The following is a 22,614-nucleotide window of genomic DNA, read 5'->3' as shown; positions in this document are numbered from 1 at the left end:
CCCTTTCTTAACAGCAATCCCCCTTGTCTTTTTGTGTTAGGGTCTCCCAGTGTTTTGAAGTTTGTCAACTAGGTGAGGCTGGTCAGTGAGCCCAGGGATCCAGTTCTGGGATTACCTGCAGGCAATCACACATGCTGCTTTTTTAAAACATGGGTTCTGGAAATCCATCTCAGGTCCACACATTTGGAAGGCATGCACTTTACCAACTAAGAAGTATCATCATAGCTTCTTTATTTTATTTTATTTATTGGAAACATTTTCATGCAATATATTATGATCATGTTTCCTCCTTCTTCAACTCCTTTCAGGTTCTCCCCACCTGCCTACCCACCCCACTTTATGCTTTTTCTCTCTTTCAAACAAAACAAAACAAAAAACCCATAAAATAATAGTATTTTTTCATGCTATTTTGTTTTTCTGTTTCTGCCCAAGCCACCTAAAAATCAGTCTTCCTGCTGTGATCAGTGGACCTTCTGATTTTAGATGGGATGCTGCCTGTTCTATGAATCTCTAAAGCCAGTAACATTTTTCCCAATAAACTCAATGAAATCTTCGGTTGCTTTTGAACCCCAACTGTGCTTGGTAATTTTGGTGCTTTGAATATGCTGGGCCTGGGAAGTGGTACTATTTGGAGGTGTGGCGTTGTTGGAGTAGGTATGGCTTTGATGGAGTAGGTGTGTAACTGTGGGTGTGGGCTATAAGACCTTCATCCTAGCTGCCTAGAAGCCAGTCTGATAGCTTCCTTTGGATAAAGATACAGAACTCTCAGCTCCTTCAGGACCATAATTGCCTGTATACTGTCATGCTTTCTGCTGTGATGAGACTGAACTGAACCTTAAAATCTGTGAGCCATCCCCTATTAAATGTTGCCCTTTCTAAGAGTTGCCTTGGTCACGGGGGTCTCTTCACAGCAATGAAAAAGCCAATTAAGACTGTAGTTGAGCATCAAGTTGCCTGAATACCTGTGACAAGCACTCTTTCTATAGAAGTGGTCACCGTGGTCACCATGGGCATGTAGTCTCCATTGTGCACTGTGACCATTTTTGTTTTGTTGTCACTTATCCTTTTCAAATAAATTTTGGAATTCATCTATTAATTTTCAGAGTGAGGGTGAAAACAGGTCTTGAGAGTTGTTCATGGAAATCATTGACCATGAAAATCAATTTCCAAAACTTCAGCATCTGTGTTCTTCAAATCTCTCCAAACACGCTTACGATGATTTTGGTTTTTTATTTTCTCATATGCCGGATCAGATTGGTGATCCCATGCATTTTAAGGAAGCATTCTTGTACTGTACTATATTTTAAATATTTTTCAATTTTTCTGTTCAGTAGGATTTTTCTGTTTAGGTGGTTCTTTGACAATTTTACTGTATGTATTTTGATCACATCATTTCCCTATCTTTCCCAATAGCTGCTCCAAGATTCATCTATTTTTTATATTCCTTCTTATACTCTTCTTCTAGTTCTCCTCCTCCTGTCCCTCTTCTTCCTCTATTACCCACCAAATTTAATTTGTGTTGACCAAATATTCCTAGTTATTAAGTCATTTACTGTGCTTGAATCATAATTTAAAATTCAGTTTTTGGTCCTTCTTCAGAATCCATGCATTTCCAGGAACTCTTTATGCTAGAATGTTGATTGGCTTGGTCTTATACAGATCCTGTACAGGCAACCACAGCTGCAGTGGGTTCAGGAGTGCAGCTGTCCTCTCATGGCCAGAGACAATGGTTTTCCCCACCGTCCTCACCCTTGTTCTTACAATGTTTGTGCCTTATTTTACATTTATTTATTTGTTTAAACTTATGAAACTTCGTGTGTGTGTGTGTGTGTGTGTGTGTGTGTGTGTATGTGTGTGTGTGTGTGTGTGTGTGTGTGTGTGTGTGTCTGTGTGAGTTCATGAGTCTGTTGAGGCCAGAATAGCACAAAAAATTCTCAGGAGCTGGAATTACAGATTGTTGTTAGCTACCTTGTATGCTAGGAACTGAGCAAAGGTCCTCTGCAAGAACAGCATGTATTTATTGTTTGTTTAATGGATTATTTTCTCATATATTACATCTTGACCACGGTTTTATCCCCTCCACTTTTCTCAGTCCCTTACCACCTCCCCTCTTTCCCAGATCTGCCCTTCCTCAGTTTACTGTCCAAAAAGATCAGCCCCCCCCATGTCAACTGATCATGGCATAACATAGTACAATATGACTAGATATCTCCCCTACTCTCAATGCTAGACTAAGTGATTCAGTAGGAAGAAATGGGTCTGAAGAAAAGGCAAGTGTCAGGAACACCACCTATTCCAATGTTAGCAGTCCTAAGCAACACATTCATAACATATATGCAAAGAACCTAACTCAGACCCATACAAGGTTTGTGCTTCTCACTTCAATCTCTGTGAGCTTCTATGAGCCCCCTTTCCTCCTCTCTTCTGCAGGGCTCTGAGTGGCTGTGGTCTATGCCACTGCTTCCATCAGTGGTATTCTGCGTTCTTGCTTGTTCAACCACCCCTCCTGCCATATCAGGCTTACACTTTTCTTACTACTTATTCCGTATTGTCATTTTATATTATACTATGCATTTTAGCCTTATTAACATTGATATCTAGTGGATATCAATGGTACACAGTACAATAAAAATAAAAACTATTCACAAAGCAAGGAGATTCTAGCAATAAAATATTAGGATCAATGGATCTGCCACAGTTTTTCCATCCTAGAAAACAAAATAAAGACAACTGGTCCTAGTGTTCTCTGCTTTGTACCATTCTGGAGAAGAGCAACAGGAAGACAAGGTTTAGCCTGGGCAGGGTCAGATCAGACAATGCCTGAGTTCCTGCCTGCCTCATGAGTACCTTGTTCCTAAAAGGCACAACCAAGGGCTTCTCCTGGCTTTAGCATACTTTTGAAAAATGTTAAAACCAAAACTACTGGGCAAAATCAACGCTGCATCTATTTTTAGAATAGTAAATACTGTTCTTGAACTTCTATTTTCTAATTACTGATTGCTGGTATAGAAATGTAGTTTTACTGTGAGTTGTTTTTTTTTCAATGCTGAAAAATAGTGGCAAAACAAATATTTATTTGCTAATTATTCAGGGGGCCTTAAGTGTATATATACTGATGTTTATTTGCTTAAAAAGGGTTTCAGTTCCAACAAAACCAATGTGACTTGCAAATATTTTAAAGCAAAACTCATTTAGTGCACCTAAGCTACTGAACGTCAAAATGTACAATGTGTTATATTATGGAAAAGCTGGATCTTTGGTACTCATGAACGTCTGGAGGGCAGGGGATTATTTCTGATGATCCCCAGAAACATGAGAGTATATTGCAACCCAGGAAAAAGATAGAAATCGAGTTCCCAAAGGTTTAAAGACTGGTGAGTAGGGGATCTGGGCAGAAAGGGAGCAGAGAGATCTCTGCCGAGTGCACACAGAAAGCACACCCCTGCCCTGCCTGATCAAGGGACCAGGAACACAGCATTGGAACCTCTGTTTCCACCCGGCGAATTTGGGGCACAGAACAGGGCTCGGCCCATCCGACACCTGGACCAGCAGTTCCCAAAGGTTTAAAGACTGGTGAGTAGGGGATCTGGGCAGCAAGGGAGCAGAGAGATCTCTGCCGAGTGCACACAGAAAGCACACCCCTGCCCTGCCTGATACAGGGACCAGGAACACAGCATTGGAACCTCTGTTTCTACCCGGCAAATTTGGGGCGCGGAACAGGGCTCCGCCCATCTGCCACCTGGACCAGTAGAGATCCAGAGACACAGACCAGATACAAGGAAATGGCAAGAAAATATCACTGACAACAAGATGGCAAGAGGAAAGCGAAAGAGTATATCCCAAGGAAAGCAAGACAACCTGGCAACATCAGTACCCAGCTCTCCCGTAACAGGAAACATTGGAATGCCAAACACTGCAGAAAAAGAAGACATAGACCTAAAATCATACCTCAAGACACTGATAGAGATCCTTAAACAAGAACAGGAGGAAAAGGAAAAAGAAACAGAAGCTTTTAAAGAGGAAACAAGAAAAACACTCAAAGAACTCAAAGAACTAGAGTAAAAAAGAAACAAAGAGATGAAGGAATGGAAGAAGGAGTTTAAAACGGAAATTGACACAATAAAGAAAACACTAAAAGAGATAACCCTAGAGGTTGAACACCTAAAAAAGAAATCAGGAGTCACAGAAGCAAGAATTTCCAATAGACTACAAGAGATGGAAGAGAGAATCTCAAGGGCCAAAGGCAACATTTTAAACATAGACAAAACAGAGAGAGAGGATGCAAAAAACAAAAAGCTCCTAACCCAAAATGTCCAGGAGATCCAGGACACAATGAGAAGACCAAACCTAAGGACAATAGGAATAGAAGAGAAAGAAGAATATCAACTAAGAGGCACAGTAAATATCTTCAACAAAATTGTAGAAGAAAACATCCCTACCCATAAGAATGAGATGACCACGAGCATAAAAGAAGCCTTCAGAACTCCAAATAGGTTGGACCAGAAAAGAAATACCTCCTGACACATAATAGTCAAAACACCAAGTGCCCAAGCAAAGAAAGAATACTAAAAGCAATAAGGCAAAAAAGGTCAGGTAACATGTAAAGGCAGACCAATCAGAATCACACCTGATTTCTCAACAGAGACTATGAAAGCTAGAAGAGCCTGGACATGCATACCCTAAGAGAGCACAAGTGACAGCCCAAGCTGCTATACCCAGCAAAACTATCAATCACCATAGATGGAGAGATGAAGATATTTCAAGACAAATCTAAATTTAAACAATATTTGACCCCAAACCCAGCACTACAATGAATTATAGGTGGAAAACCCAATACAATGAGGGGAACTACATCCTAGTAAAAACAAGAAAACTCCTAAGCAAGAAAACCAAAAGAAGAAAAAGACACAGACACAACTCAACCTACAAAAGCAATAATAGCAAGAAAAAGAAACCACTATTCCTTGATATCTATTAACATAAATGGTCTCAATCCCCAATAAAGAGACATAGGCTATCAGACTGGATACATAAACAAAATCCCGCATTTTGCTGCATACAGGAAACTCATCTCAGAGACAAAGACAGACACTATCTCAGAGTAAAAGGGTATGGAAAAAAACTTCCAAGCAAACAGCCCCAAGAATCAAGCTGGAGTGGCTATTCTAATATCGAATAAAGTAAATTTCCAACCAAAAGTTATCAAAAAATATAAGGAAGGACACTTATTACTCATTACCAGGGAAATCTGTTAGGAGGAACTCTGAATCTCTAACATATATGATCCAAATACAAAAGCACCCACATTCATAAAAGAAACCCTACTAAAGCTCAAAAACTACATTTCACCCCACACAATAATAATGGGAGACTTTAATACCCCACTCTCTCCAATGGACAGATCATGGAAACAGAAACTGAGCAAGGACACTGTAAAACTAGCAGAGAGTATAAACCAGCTGGAATTAATAGATATCTACAGAACATATCATCCTAACATAAAAGAATACACCTTATTCTTAGCACCTCATGGTACCTTCTTGAAAATTGACCACATAATTGGACACAGAATGACCCTAATCGATATAAGAAGATTGAAATACTCCCATGCATCCTCTGAGATCACCATTGTCTAAGTCTGGTCTTTAAAAACAACAAAGAAAACAAAAAGCTCACATACACATGGAAACTAAACAATGCTCTGTTAAACAATAGCAGGGTCAAAGAAGTAATAAAGTAAGAAATTAAGGATTTTCTATTATTCAATGAAAAAGAAAGCACAACATACCGAAACTCATGGGATGCAATGAAAGCAGTACTGAGAGGAAATCTCATAGTCCTAAGTGCTTCCAAAAAGAAACTGGAGAAAGCATACATCAGCAACTTGACAGCACAGCTAAAAGCCCTAGAACAAAAGGAAGCAGATACACCCAAGAAGAGTAGACAGCAAGAAATAATCAAAATTAGGGCAAAAATAGACCAAATAGAAACAAAAAGAACCATTGAAAGAATCAAGAAAACCAAGAGCTGGTTCTTTGAGAAAAACCAACAAGATTGATAAACCCCTAGCCAGACTAACTAGAGGGCAAAGAGAGAGTATACAAATTAACAAAATCAGAAAGGAAAGTGGAGACATAACAACTGAAACTGAGGAAATTCAAGAAATCATCAGATCCTACTGCAAAAGTCTATACTCTACAAAGTTGGAAAATCTGGAGGAAATGGATGAATTCCTAGACAGATACAAGATCCTAAAATTAAACCAGGACCAAGTAAACCATCTAAATAATCCCATAACACCTAAAGAAATAGAAGAAGTCATCAAAACCTCCCAACCAAAAAAAGCCCAAGTTCAGATGGGTTCAGTGCAGAATTTTATCAGACATTTATTGCGGACATAACACCAATACTCTCCAAACTATACCACAGGATAGAATCAGATGCAATACTACCTAACTCATTTTTTGAGGCTACAATAACGCCCATTGCTAAACCACACAAAGACCCGTTAAGGAAAGAGAACTTCAGACCAGTCTCACTTATGAACATTGATGCAAAAATACTCAAGAAAATCCTTGCAAACCGAATCCGGGAACACAAAAAAAAAAAAAAAAAAAAAAAAAAATCATTCACCATGACGAGGTAGGCTTTATCCCTGAGAAGCAGGAATAGTTTAATGTAAGGAAATGCATCAATGTAATCCACCATATAAACAAACTCAAAGAACAAAATCACATGGTCATCTCACTAGATGCTGAGAAAGCATTTGACAAAATTCAACACCCCTTCATGATAAAAGTGCTGGAAAGAACAGGAATCCAAGGTCCATACCTAAACAAAATAAAAGCAATATACAGCAAACCAACAGCCACCATCAAACTTAACAGTGGGAAACTTGAAGCAATCCCACTAAAATCAGGGACTCAACAAGTTGCCCACACTCCATCTACCTATTCAACATAGTCCTGGAAGTGCTGGCTGGACCAATTAGACAGCAAAAGGACCTCAAGGGGATACAAATCGGAAACGAAGAGGTAAAAACATCACTCTTTGCAGATGACATAATAGTGTACTTAAGTGACCCCAAAAAATCCACCAGAGAACTTCTACAGCTGATAAAAATGTTCAGCAATGTGGCTGGATACATAATTAACTCAAAGAAATCAGTAGCCTTCCTATACTCAAATGACAAACATGTAGAGAAAGAAATTAGGGAAAAGATACCCTTCACAATAGTTACAAAAACTATGAAATACCTCGGTGTGAATCTAACTAAGCAAGTGAAGGACTTGTATGACAAGAACTTCAAACTTCTAACGAAGGAAATCGAGGAAGATATCAGAAAATGGAAAGATCTCCCATGCTCATGGATTGGAAGGATAAACATATTAAAAATGGCCATCCTACCAAAAGCAATCTACAGATGCAATGCAATCCCCATCAAAATTCCAACACAGTTCTTCATTGATTTGGAAAGAGCAATGTGCAATTTCATATGGAATAACAAAAGACCTAGAATAGCGAAATCCATCCTCAACAACAAGAAAACATCTGCGGGAATCACTATCCCTGACCTCAAGCTATATTACAAGGCAATTGTGCTGAAAACTGCATGGTACTGGTACAGAAATAGGCAAGTGGATCAATGGAATAGAATAGAAGATCCAGAAATGATCCCTCACGTATATGCTAACCTGATTTTTGACAAAGGAGCTGTAACATTCAATGGAAAAAGAACAGCCTATTCAACAAATGGTGCTGGTCCAACTGGCACTCAGCATGCAAAAGAATGAAAATAGACCCTTTCTTATCTCCTTGTACAAAGCTCAAGTGTAAGTGGATCAAAGATCTCCACATTAAACCAGATGCTCTGAAACTATAAGATGAGAAAATAGGGAAAACCTTAGAACACATAGGCACAGGAGAAAATTTCCTGAGCAAAACACCAATTGCTCAAGCTCTAAGGTCAAAGATTAACAAATGGGACTTAATGAGATTGCAAAGTTTCTGTAAGACTAAGGACATCGTCAAGAAAACAAAATGGCAACCAACAGAATGGGAAAAGATCTTTACCAACTCCACATCAGATAGAGGCCTAATATCCAAGGTATACAAAGAACTCAAAAAGCTAGACACCAGAGAATCAAACAACCCTATTAAAAAATGGGGTACAGAGCTAAACAAAATGTTCTCAATTGAGAAATATAGAATGGCTGAGAAGTATCTAAGGAAGTGCTCAACATCATTAGCCATCAGGGAAATGCAAATCAAAACAACCCTGAGATTCCACCTCACACCAGTCAGATTGTCCAAGATCCAAAACTCAGATGACAGCAAATGCTGGCAAGGTTGTGGAGAAAGAGGAACACTTCTCCACTGTTGGTGGTGTTGTAAACTGATACAACCACTCTGTAAGTCAGTCTGGCGATACCTCAGAAAATTGGACATAGTACTACCTGAAGACCCAGCTATTCCACTTCTGGGCATATACCCCAGAGACACTTTAATATACAACTAAGATACATGCACCACAATGTTCATAGCAGCTCTATTTATAATAGCCAGAAGCTGGAAAGAACCCAGATGTCCTTCAGTAGATGAATGGGTACAAAAATTGTAGTACATTTACACAATGGAATACTACTCAGCCACCAGAAACAATGACTTAACCAAATTCTTAAGAAAATGGCTGCATCTAGAGAATATCATCCTGAGTGAGATAACCCAGTCACAAAAGAACATCATTATATGCAGTCACTGATATTGGGATGCTAACCCCAGAGGCTTGCACTGCCTTAGAAACAACTCATGGACTGTGTGTAGTTCAAGAAAAAAAGAAAAGATAAGAAAAGAATACAAAACAAACAAATAAACAAACAAAAACTGAACCTCAGAATCATTAAGCCAGCCAGTTAAGTTTTGTTCTTAATAAAAAAAAAGAAAAGAAATTAAATACTAAACCTTTATATAGAAGTAATTGATCAAGTGCATGGTCTAGTCTTGAATCCTTTTTATGTACATTTCTGTCTGAAGCAAGATACAAAACAAACATTCTTAAGTTACAACCTGTTTTTACATGTACTCTATGCCCATTGTAACTGGTAAGATCTTAATGCACAGTATCAAACATTAAAAAAAAAAAACACAAGCACTGACAAAAATGTATTCATATACTTTTATGCAAAAATGCTTAAAATTTGTACATTTATCTTTGTTTTTTAAAATAAAGTTGTTAAAAAAAGAGAAAAAGATAGAAATTTAAAATTTGAAGTGTGTTTTGTTGTGGGTCTATATTGTTTTTATTGAATGTTAAAAGTAAGGAATTATAAAAAAACAATGTATCTACAATTTATATTTACAAATAATGAATGCTTTTGTTTACCACTTTAAAACTCTGACATGGAGCCACACCTTTATCTATTAAAAAGTTTAGGGTTATGTCAGTGTCTTCTGAAGTTGCTGTGGTTGCCTGCACAGTTACTGTGTACCTGAGGCTGTCTTTCAAATTTAAATTCTCTCATCCCAGGTTCCAGAGTAACTGGGATTATAGCAACATACCACCATCCCTGGCTGTGAACTTAATTCATTTGCAGGAATGTTGTGTTTATTGGTGTAACTGATATTTTGTATATTATATAAAGATAGTTTTTGTAGCTATACCATCCTGCTTATGTTTTCAAAGGGAAGCCACCTGAGGTTGCACCTTTAACTGTGATGACTCCTAGGTTTTTGTAGGTGCTCTTTATCTTCTATTTGTAGTTTATTCATGCATTGTGAAAAAAGTTTTCATAATGTTTTATGTTTCTAGTCATCTAAGAGTAATATCACTTCATGTCCTTTGCTTCTTCATTAATATGATATACTGCAACTTTTCAAATATTAACCGTTTATTCTCAGGATACATGCAATATAGACATAATGTGCTATCCTTTTCTTGCCATGTACTTTAGGAACTATAATTCTGATCCACTGAAGTACAAAACTACATTTTCTACCTTCTGTAGAACAGGAGGATTTGAAGCACATGCTAGTGTTGTTTAAGAACTATATCTATCCTTTGCTTAAGTGGTTACTGATACAAAATAAAATTGTAAAATGGATGTCCAATGCTTGTGTAGGAAATAAATTCAAACCTTTGATAACTGGATCATATGTATTTATGTATCTTCTGTCTATGATCAATGAGGTTCTCAATAAGTAAGACCACAAAACCATTTTACTACTTGTTATTGGTTACTTTTCCTCTCAAGCCCCACACTCCAATATTGCAGAATGACTCATGTGCAAAGCAGATGTGATAGTAAACCTGGAGGCTGCTTATGGTTTCAGCCCTGCGATCTTCTTAAGTATGATCCTGTTATCTTGTGAAGAACTCAAATGGACGGCCATAAAAACTATTGTTCCATTCCTGATATATTGCCAGTTCTAAGGCATAACAATTGGGTAGACATCATTATGCTACTAGTCTCTGCTCATTAATGAGAGAAGCATGTTTATTCAGAGAAATTGCTATTTTTCTTTCTTGAGGTTTACATTGGCCTTCCCTGAATTCAGTCTTCTCTCAGCACCTCAATTTGTGGATTGGCAAAATGCCATTGCGTGCTGTACAAACATTTCATTGAATCGGGCACACAGATTATGAATCATATCTTGCAACAATAGGCTTATGTCTAGGACACTCCATGGTGTTACTACATCATCAAAAAACAATTGGCCTAACAGAAAGATTGGGAAGGCTGACTGGGGGTGTTTTGTGGCTCTTGATTAAATAATTGCCAATTTATGCTGCAGGTCTGAGTCCAGCAAGTTGCATAAGAAATTAGGTTTTGACATTAAGACACTGCCCTTGGGATGACATCTATGAACTACTTTTAAAACCTGTTCCTTCTTGCCAAAACCTTAAGCATAATGCCTCTGATGTAATGGGTACTTAAGGCAATAATGATTTTGAAGAGCCAGAAGTTTCTAGCTATTTTGAACTTCCTATCTCAGCGTGATAATAGTCGGACAGATTTGGCTATGCAAGGAACTGATTCTAACTGTTGGGAATGATTGAGGAGAGAGAGGAACCATAGAGAAGCCTGTATTAGAAAGGAAGTATCTGTGGGCACCTCACTATCTTCCTTTGTAGTCCAAGTCAACAACTGTGTCCACCACACCACTGAAAACTCAAGGCGAGTTTTACAGTTCGAAAGCTTTGAGCAATCCCATTGATCAAAGCAACGTATTGAGGCAAGGGACTCAAGGGACTTCACATTGAAATGGGTAGAAGAATGGAGGTATAATGTCAATGACTCATGATTGTTGAGATGGAAGACATTTGTGCTACATATGTTTTTATCCCCCTTGTCTTCTCCATTTTGTATTAAGGACAGCGAAGAAAGCCAACCATTTGTAAGATGTCATTGCCTAATGAAAATATGGTGATTGGTAGGAATTTAGTTGTCCCTTAGCTACAGTTATGCTCCTAACACAGGGATAAATTAGAATAGAAGCCAATCTCCACTCTCTCTGAGGTGCATCTATGAATGGAGTCTGCATCTATGAACTGCATAATCAAACTCTTTTGCACTCTAGTTTATCAGGGTAAGAAGGAAGTCTTGGGAGATATGAGAATTAGGTCAGTATTTGTCTGGATTTTGTGTACTCATCTTTGTTTCCTGAGACTCTTCACATTTGTGCAGCATCTCACCGCCCTGCATTCTGCCATGGTTCTCTTTGCCACTATATGCTGTCCTCTCTGTTCTCTATCCTCTTGATGTACAGATTGTGGCCTCACTGAACCTATTCAAGGGGCACTATGTTACTCTCTTGTTTCCCTATGCCACCTCTTTGTTGATTCTTTTTGTAAGCCTGATAACAGGTGAATAATCTGCACTTCATTGTCTCTAATTAACCTAATTCATGTATTTTAATTCACTATAACCACTAGAATTGCATTTGTGTTAAAAGCTTCTAGAGTGTCTGAAAGGTTCTCTAATAGGCCTGAGCATGGCAAACATGGCCCAACTCCTCTTCCCTCTCCCTTGACAAACTGCTAGATTATATTCATAAAGCTAGTACAAGGTCTATTCCATCTTTTGGCTATTTCCTTATCCTTGGCTAAAACTCCAGGGTCTGGACATAAAAAACGCACAGTAAACAAAATTTATTATTTGGTTACACTGGCTAACCTGTCTAATTAGTACTTACGAAGTAACTCCAGCACAGATCTCCTCTTTTCTTTGTAAAACCCACTTCTGCATAGGCAAGTTGTCAACTTTTTCTAATCTGAGGTAGCCTTCCTGCCATACACCCCTTGCCCTGCTTGCCCCTGGAGTAGTGAATCTTCTTGTGATGAGAGAATTTGATGTCTAGGTATGTTCCGTGCTGAATCCAGGGCCTATTACAATGTCTATCTGGAATTTATTTATATATTATACAGGCAAACGAGAATAGATGATCTGGCTCCCAATTTGAACAAATTTTTCTATACTGTATTAGATAATTTCATGTTAAATTTTGGAATACTTGCAATGCAATATTGATATTAGTGAGTAATTTGGGGACAATGATAGAGGAAAAATTCTAGTTGGAAAGTGATGTGCTTGTGCATTAATTAGACAAGAGGTCATTTATGCTGGTTAGGTCAACACATATGCTGGTTTATATCCACTTGGCGTAGGCTAGAGTTATTTGAGAGAAGGGAACCTGAATTTTTAGATGCCACCATAAACTCAGGCTATTTTGGTGGCCAAAACTGTAGGGAATTTTCTTAATTAGTGATTAGGGGGAGAGCAAGCACATGTGGGTGGTGCCATCTGTAGGCTCGTGGTTCCGGGTTCTATAATTGCACAGGCTGAGGAAGACATGAGGAGAAAGCCAGTCAATAGCAGCCCTGGACAGCCTCCACATCAGCCTCTGCCCCCAGGATCCTGCCCTGCTTAAGTTTCTGTCCTGTCTTCCTTTAATGAAGAATAGTGTAAGTGTAAGTCAAATAAACCCTTTCCTTCCCAAACTGTTTTGGTCATTGTCTTTTATCACACCATTAGTAGCCCTAACTTGAGCAAGACAGAAATTGGTACCAAGATCATGGAGGTATTTTAGTGACAGACCTGACTACGTTGTTCTTGGGAAGATTGTGAAAGGACTTTGGAACTTAGGACTAGAAAATCCATTGGCTTTTCAAAGATTGGTGAGCTGGTCTGTGGATGGTAAGAATATTGAGAGCAATGAAGATGACTGAAGCCTGCTGTGTGAAGGTCAACTGGGAAGTTTCAGAGTCTCCTAAAGACTGAATCAAGGCTGTTTGCTACTCTGAGTTGAAATTGTATGGTTCTCCTTAGTGAGGATGATGATTGTTCAATTGTTTGACTAAACAGTCAGCTGTGGTTAAGAGATCAGAAACACTGAAGCAAAATTTTTTTTTGAAATTAAGGCAATTGATGCTGGCCATTGGGAGCTAAAACATTAGCAGTGATTAAGAAGTGACCAGCATCATTGAAGTGAAATCTTTTGGAGAGTGTTTCCTGAGAGTTAATACATGGAAGCTTTGTTTCAGAGACTGCCAGTGGTGAACCTTGGGCTGTCAGCTGAACTTGAGTAGTAGAGGAGTTTTCATATGGGTGGTACGTTTTTTGGAAGGGGTCCTGGAGAGCAGCTAAGACTTGGCACTGTGAGAAGCAAGGGTAGATAATTGATGAAGGTACCACTTCAGTAGCAGCTGACAGCTCAGGACTGGAGAGGCTGTGCAGAGAATTTGAGGACTGAGAACATAAAGGAAGCCCAGAAAAGGCTACTAGTGAAGGTGCAGGCCAGTTGCTTCAAGAGAACCCAGCATTTTGGAGATGGTGAGATGACCACCAAGAACAGCAATAGCAATACAGTAGAGCCAATTAAAGCCTAGAAGACAAGCTTTGTGTCCTGAAGAAGGTGATGCCAGAGAACTCATCAAAGCTCTTTGAAAGAGCCAGAAGATGGTAAGTTGACTCCAGGCATTGGACATTGAGTTATTTATATATTAGAAATTTGGTTTTACCTTGTTCAGCTTATAACTGTACCCTGGGTCTCCTTGATGTAGGAAAATATTTAATTTATTTTTAATTTATAGAAGCCTATGGTTGAGAAAGACATTGGATAGTAAAAAACTTTGGGATTTAAAAGAGACTATTATGATTTTATTTATTCTTCCCTCATCTGGAAAGCAGTTTACCCTCTCTCCCCTTCTGCCCTCCCAGTAGTAACTTTTCCTTTTCTATTCAGAAAAGGGCAGGCCTTCTATGGATACCAACCAAACATGCCAAATCAAGTTACAACAAGACTAGGAAATACCCCTTATATTGCTGGCTGAGGCAACCCAGTAGGAGGAAAGGGGTCTTAAAAGCAAGCAGAAGTATTAAAGACAGCCTTAACTATTACTTTTAGAAATCCTAAAAACAGACCATACTGCATGACCATAACATATATGCAGATGGCCCATATAAGACCTAGGTAGACTCTTTGTTGGTTCAGTCTCTGAACTTTGAACCTATGCTATTGGTTCTGTGGATTTTCCTTGGTGCCCTAAAATCCTTTCTGTCTGCCTTCTGCAGGATTCCTTAAACTTAGTTTAATGGTTGGTTGTGAGTCTCTGGATCTGTTTTCATCAGTAGCTGACTCTCTCATGATGATTATGCTATGCCTCATGTCTACAAGTATAGCATGTTATCATTAGAGATCATTTCATTGGCTGACTTTCATCTGTCTATCTATCCTTCTATCTATCTATCTATCTATCTATCTATCTATCTATCTATCTATCTATCTATTTATCTTAATTATCATCATCATCCATCATCATCTCTCTCTATCACCTATCTGTGTTTAATCACTGGCACTGTTTTGTTCTTCCCTTGGTCTCTGGGCTATCCCGACTGGTTTCCGGCCTTATAGGTAGTGTCAGTAGTGGGCTTCCTCTTGTGGCATGTGTCTTAAGATGGACCAATCATTGGCTGGCAACCCCCATAATTTCTAAATTACCTTTACCTCAGCACATCTTGTATGCAGTAAAAATTTTAAGTCAAAGGTTTTGTGGCTGGGTTGGTGTTCTAATCCCTTTACTAGAAGTCTTGTTCATTTACAGGAGATGCTCTATTCAGGCCAAATATTCCTCACTATGAGGAAACTTATATAAGGTCACACTCATAGTTTTTTGAGAGTTTTCATTGCACTAGTTTTCTACCTTGCTCTGAAACTGTCCCCCAAATTCCAGATGTATCTCTAGGTACTCTCTTCTTCCACGATCTTTTCTGTTCATGTCCCCTGCCCTCAATCTATCCTGTGATTTCTATTCTATATTTCCTCGTTACTTAGCCTCTTTGAATCTGTGCATTATGGTGCGATTATTATTTACTTTACAGCTAATATCCACTTATAAGTGAATACATATCATTTTCATCTTTCTGGGCCTGGGTTACCTCACTCAGGATGTTTTACTAATCCCACCCATTTACATGTACATTTCATGATGCTGTTTTGAATAATAATTCATTGTGTAAATGTATACATTTTCTTTAGCTATTCTTTGGTTGAGGGACATCTCAGTTGTTTGTAGTCTCTGGCTATTATGAATAAAGATGTTATGAACACAGTTGAGCATATAGTAGGACTGAGTGTTTTTTGGGTATATATCCAGTAGTGTTATACCTCGGTCTTGAGTTAGATTGATTTTTAATTTTCTAAGAAACAGCTGTATATTGATTTCTAAAGTGGCTATACAGGTTTGCATGCTCCAGCAATGGAGGAGTGTTCCTGTTAGTACACATCCTCAACAGCATGAGCTGTTACTTGTGTTTTTAATCTTAGGCATTCTGATTTGCATTTTGATTTGCATTTCCCTGATGACTAAAGACGTTGAACTTTTCTTTGATTGCTTCTTGGCAATTTGAGATTCCTCTGTTGAGAATTCTCTGTTTAGAGAATTACCCCATATTTTTAATTGGATTATCTGGTTTGTTAAAGTCTAGTTCCTGTAGTATTTTATAGATTTTGGAAATTAGCACTTTGTCAGATGCAGAGTTAGTGAACATGTTTTCCCAGTCTGTGGATGGCAGTTTTCTTTTATTGACAGTGCCCCTTGCCTTATAGAAGCATTTCTACCATGAGGTTCCATTTATTAATTGTTTATCTTAGTGGGTACACTATTCTGTTCAGGAAGTTGTCTCCTGTACCAATGTGTTCAAGGTTATTCTCTACTTTTTCATTTACCAGGTTTAGTGTATTTGATTTTATACTGATTTTTATTTTAATTCATTTGTACTTGAGTTTTATTCAGGATGATAGATATGGATTTATCTGCATTCTTCTACATGCTGACATCTGGTTAGTCCAGCACTATTTGCTGAAGAGGATTTTTTTTAAATTCTGTTTATAACTTTTTTCTACCTTTGACCATTTATGATACTGGATGAAAGAAGAGAACAGACTTTATGTTTTAATATATCTTGAGTGACACAAAATCTGAGCAACTGCCTACCCCTCCATGTTTTTAGAATCTATTTTCCTACTGATAACTCCAAGTTAATACTTACTAATTCCTTTATTCTGTCTACCCTTAACTCCATCTGACCAGCCTACATGGACACATTTTTATGGCTCAGCTATCCATCCCAATGTGGTTCTCCTTTTCCCTCCAGCATATTTTTCCTCTTCCATGGTAGCCCCTCCCTCTTTCCTCTTCTTTGTCCTTCCTCTAAACCCACCATAACTCAACTGCAGATATTTCTATTCTCCCCAGATATTGTCTGCTAACATCTTTATTTATCAATCAGAATGACAGTGTTTTATAAACAGACTCTATTGTCTTATACATTTTTTTTTTGTTTTTTACAGTTTACAACACTGTGGAGTACAAGTTTTTGAAGTATGACCTAACTGTTCTTTGGATTTCCTCAGTGTCTGTTCTGTCTTTCTTTTTGTTTGTCACTTTGTTAATTTGCATATCTCTCTCTGCCTTTTAAATAGTTTGGATAAGGGTTTTTCTAATTTGCTAATTTTTATCAAAAAACCTTTCTGTTTCATTGATTTTCTTATTGCTTTTTGTTTCTACTTTATTTATTTCAGCTCTCAGTTTGATTATTTCCTGCCATCTACTCTTCTTGGGTATGATTGCTTCCCTTTATTCTCTCAGGTGTGCTAGTGTGAAATGTCTATATTTTCCTTATGAAGTCACTTAGTGCTATGAGCTTTCTTCTTAGCACCACTTTAATTGCTTCTAATAAGTTTGGGAATGTTGTGCTTTCATTTTAACTGAAGTCTAGAGAGTCTGTGGATTATTTATGTCTGCCTTGATTCAATGGTAAATCAGTAGGAAGTTGTTTTAAGTTCCATGAGTTTTAAAGCTTTCTGTTATTTCTATTGTTATTTAGATCCAGTCTTCATTTGTGGTGGTCTGAAAAATACAGGAGGTTATTTCAATATTCTCATAACTGTTGAGACTTGCCTTGTGAGCAATTTTGAAGAAAGTTCTGGGAGGTGCTGAGCAGCATGTATATTTATTAGGTCCATTTGAGACATAATCTGTTAGTTCCAGTATTTCTCTTTTTAATTTTTATCTGGATGACCTGTCCATTGGTAATAGTGAAACATTAAAATCTCCCATTGTTATTGTATGGGGTTCCATGTGTGATTTAAAATTTAGTAATGTTTCTGTTATAAATGTTGCTTTTATATCTGAGGCATAAATATTCACAATTGAGAAATCATGTTGGTGGTTCTTTCTTTTGAGTATGAAGCATCTTTCTCCATCTCTTTGGATTAATTTAGGTCAAAAGTCATTTTTTTTCTAATATTTTGCTCTTAGATGATGTCTATCTTTGATATTACTGTATGTTTCTTGTGTGTAGCAGGTGAATCAATTTTGTTTTTGCATCCATTCTGTTAGTCTGTGTCTTTTTTTAGGGGAAGTAAGTTGATTGATAATGAGAGATATTAATAAGCAATGATAGATAATTCCTGTTATTTTGTTGCTGTTGTTTTGGTAGTTTATGTATGTATATATGTTTGTGTATGTTTCCATTCATTTGGTTTTCCTGTGTTTTCATGGGTGCTTTTAGCATCCTTGTGGTGGAGTTTTCCATCTAGTATTTTCTATAGGGCTAGATTTGTGTATATTATTTAAAATAGATTTTTTCATGGAATGTTTCTTCCATCTATGCTGATAGAAAGTATTTCTGTAACCCAGTCACAAAAGAACAGACATAATATGCAGTCACTGATAGTGGGATGCTAACCCCAGAGGCTTGCACTGCCCCAGAAACAACTTACAGACTGTACGAAGTCCAAGAAATAAAGAAAACAAAACAAAACAAAAAAAATATAGTCATGCTCAATCCTTACCCACCAAGAACTCATTGACAAATTTCGGGTTGTACCCTGTATTACATGTACTGTCTGCTCATTGTTAAAAAAAAAAAAAAATCTTTACACACCGAGAAAACTTTGACTATTTTCAGGTTGCGTCTTGTTTTACATGTACTTTATGCTCATTGTTACTGGTGGGATCTTTATCACACTATCAAACCTTTAAAAAAAAAGTTCTGACAAAAATGTATTGTATAACTTTATGCAAAAAATGCTTAAAATCTGTACATTTATCTTTGTTTTGTAAAATAAACTTGTTAAAAAAAAAAGAAAGTATTTCTGGGTATAGTTGTCTGAGCTGGCATCTGTGGCTTCTTAGAGTTGTTTAGCACATCTGTCTAGGCTCTTCTTGTTTTTAGAGTTCATTGAAGACTTTGGGTATAATTCTAATAAGTCTGCCTTTATATGCTTCTTGGACTTTTCCCCTTGCAGTTTTCAATATTCTTTCTCTGTTTTATATGTTTAATATTTTGATCATTATGTGGGGAGTTTAATTTCTTCTGGTCTAATCTATTTGGTATTCTGTAAGCTTCTTGTACCTGTATGTTCTTATGTTTAGAAAAATTTCCTTTTATGATTACTTTGTTTTTGATCTATCATTCTTTTTTATTCCAATAATTAAGTTTGGTCCCAGATTTCCTGGATGTTTTGTGTCAAGATTTTTTTCAGATTTAACCTTTTCTTTGACTGATGTATCTTCTATCATATCTTTTATGCCTGAGGTTCTTTTTCTTTCTTCCCTTGTATTCTCTTGATGGTGATTGCATCTGTATTCCTGTTCTCTTTCTCAGATTTTTCAGCTTTAGTATCCCCTTAGGTTTTGTTTCATTCATTCCTTCTATTTCAGTTTTCCTGTTATGCATAGTTTTATTTATTTCCTTTACTTGTTTTCTTTGTCTTAGACTTTTTAAAGTTTTTTTATTAATCCCTTCCAATTGTTTATTTGTATTTTCCCAGATTTCTTTAAGAGAGTTATCTATTTCCCCTTTAAAAACCACTATCAATTCATGTTGGTTTTAAGGTCATTCCTTTTGTGCTTCATCTGTGTTGGTATATCCAGAGAGTACTGTTGAAGGATGACTGGGCTCTGATGGTTTCATGGCTCTGTGTCACCATATTGCTTTGGCTATTGATTGTGTTCTTACATTAGAGTTTAGGCATCTGAGTTTGGCGTAATTATAGTTTGAAGAGTACAGTTCTGAGCTTATCTTTGTTGGATGAACTGTTTCCCCCTTTAATTATGCTTCCTTTTTGGCCTTCTGGACTGAGCAGCCGGTGGTTCTTGTGATTTTCTCTATGGTGTTTGGGGTTTTGAATGCCAGTGTTGACTCTGAGGTTCTGGGTTCTGGGATTCTGGGGTTCTGGTAGCTGGCATGTCATCTCTGGGTTTCTTATACTGTCATAGCTTCTGGTGGAATTGTGGGCTGGGATATAGAGACAAGGGGAGGGAATGATGCTGTGAAAATTAGGTGAGCTCTGAGCAAGACTGGCTATATTAAAAAGACTAAATATTAAGTGTTTGAAACTTTAAATACTGTAGGACTTATAGAATTTGAAATGTTTATATGTGTGTAATTGTGGGGACAAATGAGAAAGAAGAGGTTCTAATAGAAAAGTGATATATTTGTGTGTTAGCTAGACAAGAGGTCAATTGTATTGGTTACATGCTGGTTTATGCCAACTTGACACAGGCTAGTGGTAATTGAGAGATGGGAACCCCAATTTAGAAAATGCTACCACCATAAGATCAGGTTTTTAAAGGAAAGACTGTAGGGCACTTTCTTTATTAGTGATTTATAGGGGTTGTCCAGATCCATTGTAGGTGGCGCCATTTCTGGTAGGTGGTCCTTGGTGCTATAAGAAATCAGGCTGTACAAGTTAGTAAGCAACACTCCTCCATGACCCTGCATCAACTTCTGCTTCCTTGTTCTTGCCCTCTTTGAATTTCTGTCTTGACTTCCTTTAAAAATGAACAATAGAAATCTAAGTAACATTAACACTTTCCTCCACAAGTTGTTTTGGTCATGGTGTTATATCACAGCAATAGCAATCCTAACTGAGAACATTTGTACACAATATTTAGCATACACTCTTTCTTATTTAAAACATTTTCAATATTTTTTATGTGAGAAGATAGATTTCATTTTATACTTGATTCATATAATAGAAGAGTACCTCATGAGTCATGACACCAGACACTATTGGTTGATATTTACCTGAAAGCTTTTGATAGTATAAACGCTCTCTATACAGACTATTATATATCTCTTAACAAAGGGTGCAGTTTGCAGGTTCAAAAATACCCAGCAGTGAATTACTGTGTTAAGTGGTACAGTAGTCTCTCTTTACTTTCTGAGGGTGATATATCCCAAGATCTCCAATGGTCATCTAACACATCAGTAGTACTGATGTATTTCTACACTGTGGTTTTGTGTAAGTACATAATTTTGATACAATTTATCTTGAAAACTCTCATAGTAAGGTGTTAATAAAACATAACTAATATATAATATTTCTATCTTAAAGTGATATTGGTAAGATAGGAGTAACACATTTTTAAATTGATTATCACAGTGTTTTTTGGATACATTATCAACATAACAGTTTCTTTCTTGACAGAAGAAGCAACTTCAAAATTTCATAACTTTTATCCTAAAGTTGTTTTTGCATTCTTGTAAACAACATTTCCTCTGGCAAATGGCTTGGGGTCACTAGTTTTGGGGTATCTCTGGCTAAAGTTCTTATATATGCCTCAATGCTTTATGCAGTCACTGGTTACTACCAAAAAATCAGGCCTTGTTTTCTGTTTATACCTTCCTCTCACAAGTCTAATACCTTAGTGCTTTAAATATGTGTCTATTCTCATGCTCTGGTCATAATTACATTTTTTTCTTCAACTTTAGTTTTTTTAAAGAGGGATACATACATACATACATACATACATACATACATACATACATACATACATACATACATACATACATATATATATATATATATATATATATATATATATATTTAAAGGCGTTTTGGCATAACACTATATGAATGTTTTTATCAGTACTTAATTCTTTTAGAGATTTGATAGCATGCATTAAAATGCCACTAGTTACCTTAAGCGTAAAGTACATGTACGACAGAACGTAACATGGAAACAGAATTCTTGGTAAATGTAGATTAAGCATAATGATCTATGGATAACAAAAATTGCCACAAAGCTATTACATTAGCTTTTGGATTATTAATAATTTAAGGTCCAGGTGTACCACACTCCGAGAGGGTGCTATACATTTATTGTTTCCTAAGCAGGACTGGGGCATTCATTATTTGGCCTTTGTTTTCTTGAGCTTCATATAACTTGTGAGTTGTTTCTGTGGTGTTCTGAGCTTTCTGGGGATAGTATCCAATTGTCAGTGACTGCATATTATATCTGTTCTTTTGTGACTGGGTTACCTCACTCAGAATGATATTCTCTAGAAGCATCTATTTTCGTAAGGATTTCATAAAGTCATTGTTTCTGATAGCTGAGTAGTACTCCATTGTATAAATATACCACAATTTTTTGTAATCATTCATTTACTGAAGGACATCTGGGTTCTTTCCAGCTTCTGGCTACTATAAAAAAGGCTCCTATGAACATTGTGGTGCATGTATTTTTATTGTTTGTTGGAGCATCTCTGGGGTATATGCCCAGAAGTGGAATTACTGGGTCTTCAGGTAGTACTATGTCCAATTTTCTGAGGAACTGCCAGACTGATTTCCAAAGTGGTTGTACAAGCTTACAACCCCATCAACAATGGAGGAATGTTTCTCTTTCTCCCCATCCTGGCCAGCACCTGCTGTCATCTGAGTTTTTGATCTTAGCCATTCTGACTGGTGTTAGGTGGAAACTCAGGGCTTTTTTTTTTTTTTTTTTTTTTTGATTTGCGTTTCCATGATGACTAAGGATGTTGAGCACTTCCTTAGATGCTTCTCAGCCATTCGATATTCCTCAATTGAGAACTTTTTCTTTAGCTCTGTACCTCACTTTTTAATAGGATTGTTTGATTCTCTGGTGTCTGACTTGTTGAATTCTTTGTATACAATGGATATTAGGCCTCTATCAGATGCAAGGTTGGAAAAGATCTTTTCCCAACCTGTTGGCTGCCGTTTTGTTTTCTTGCTAGTGTCCTTAGCCTTAGAGAAACTTTGCAATCTCATTAAGTCCCATTTGTCAATCTTTGACCTTAGAGCACA

Source organism: Micromys minutus, assembly GCF_963924665.1.
Source record: "Micromys minutus genome assembly, chromosome: 4".
NCBI classification, from domain to species: Eukaryota; Metazoa; Chordata; class Mammalia; order Rodentia; family Muridae; genus Micromys; species Micromys minutus.
The sequence above is the reverse complement of the archived record's forward strand: the minus strand, read 5'-3'. Positions refer to the sequence as shown.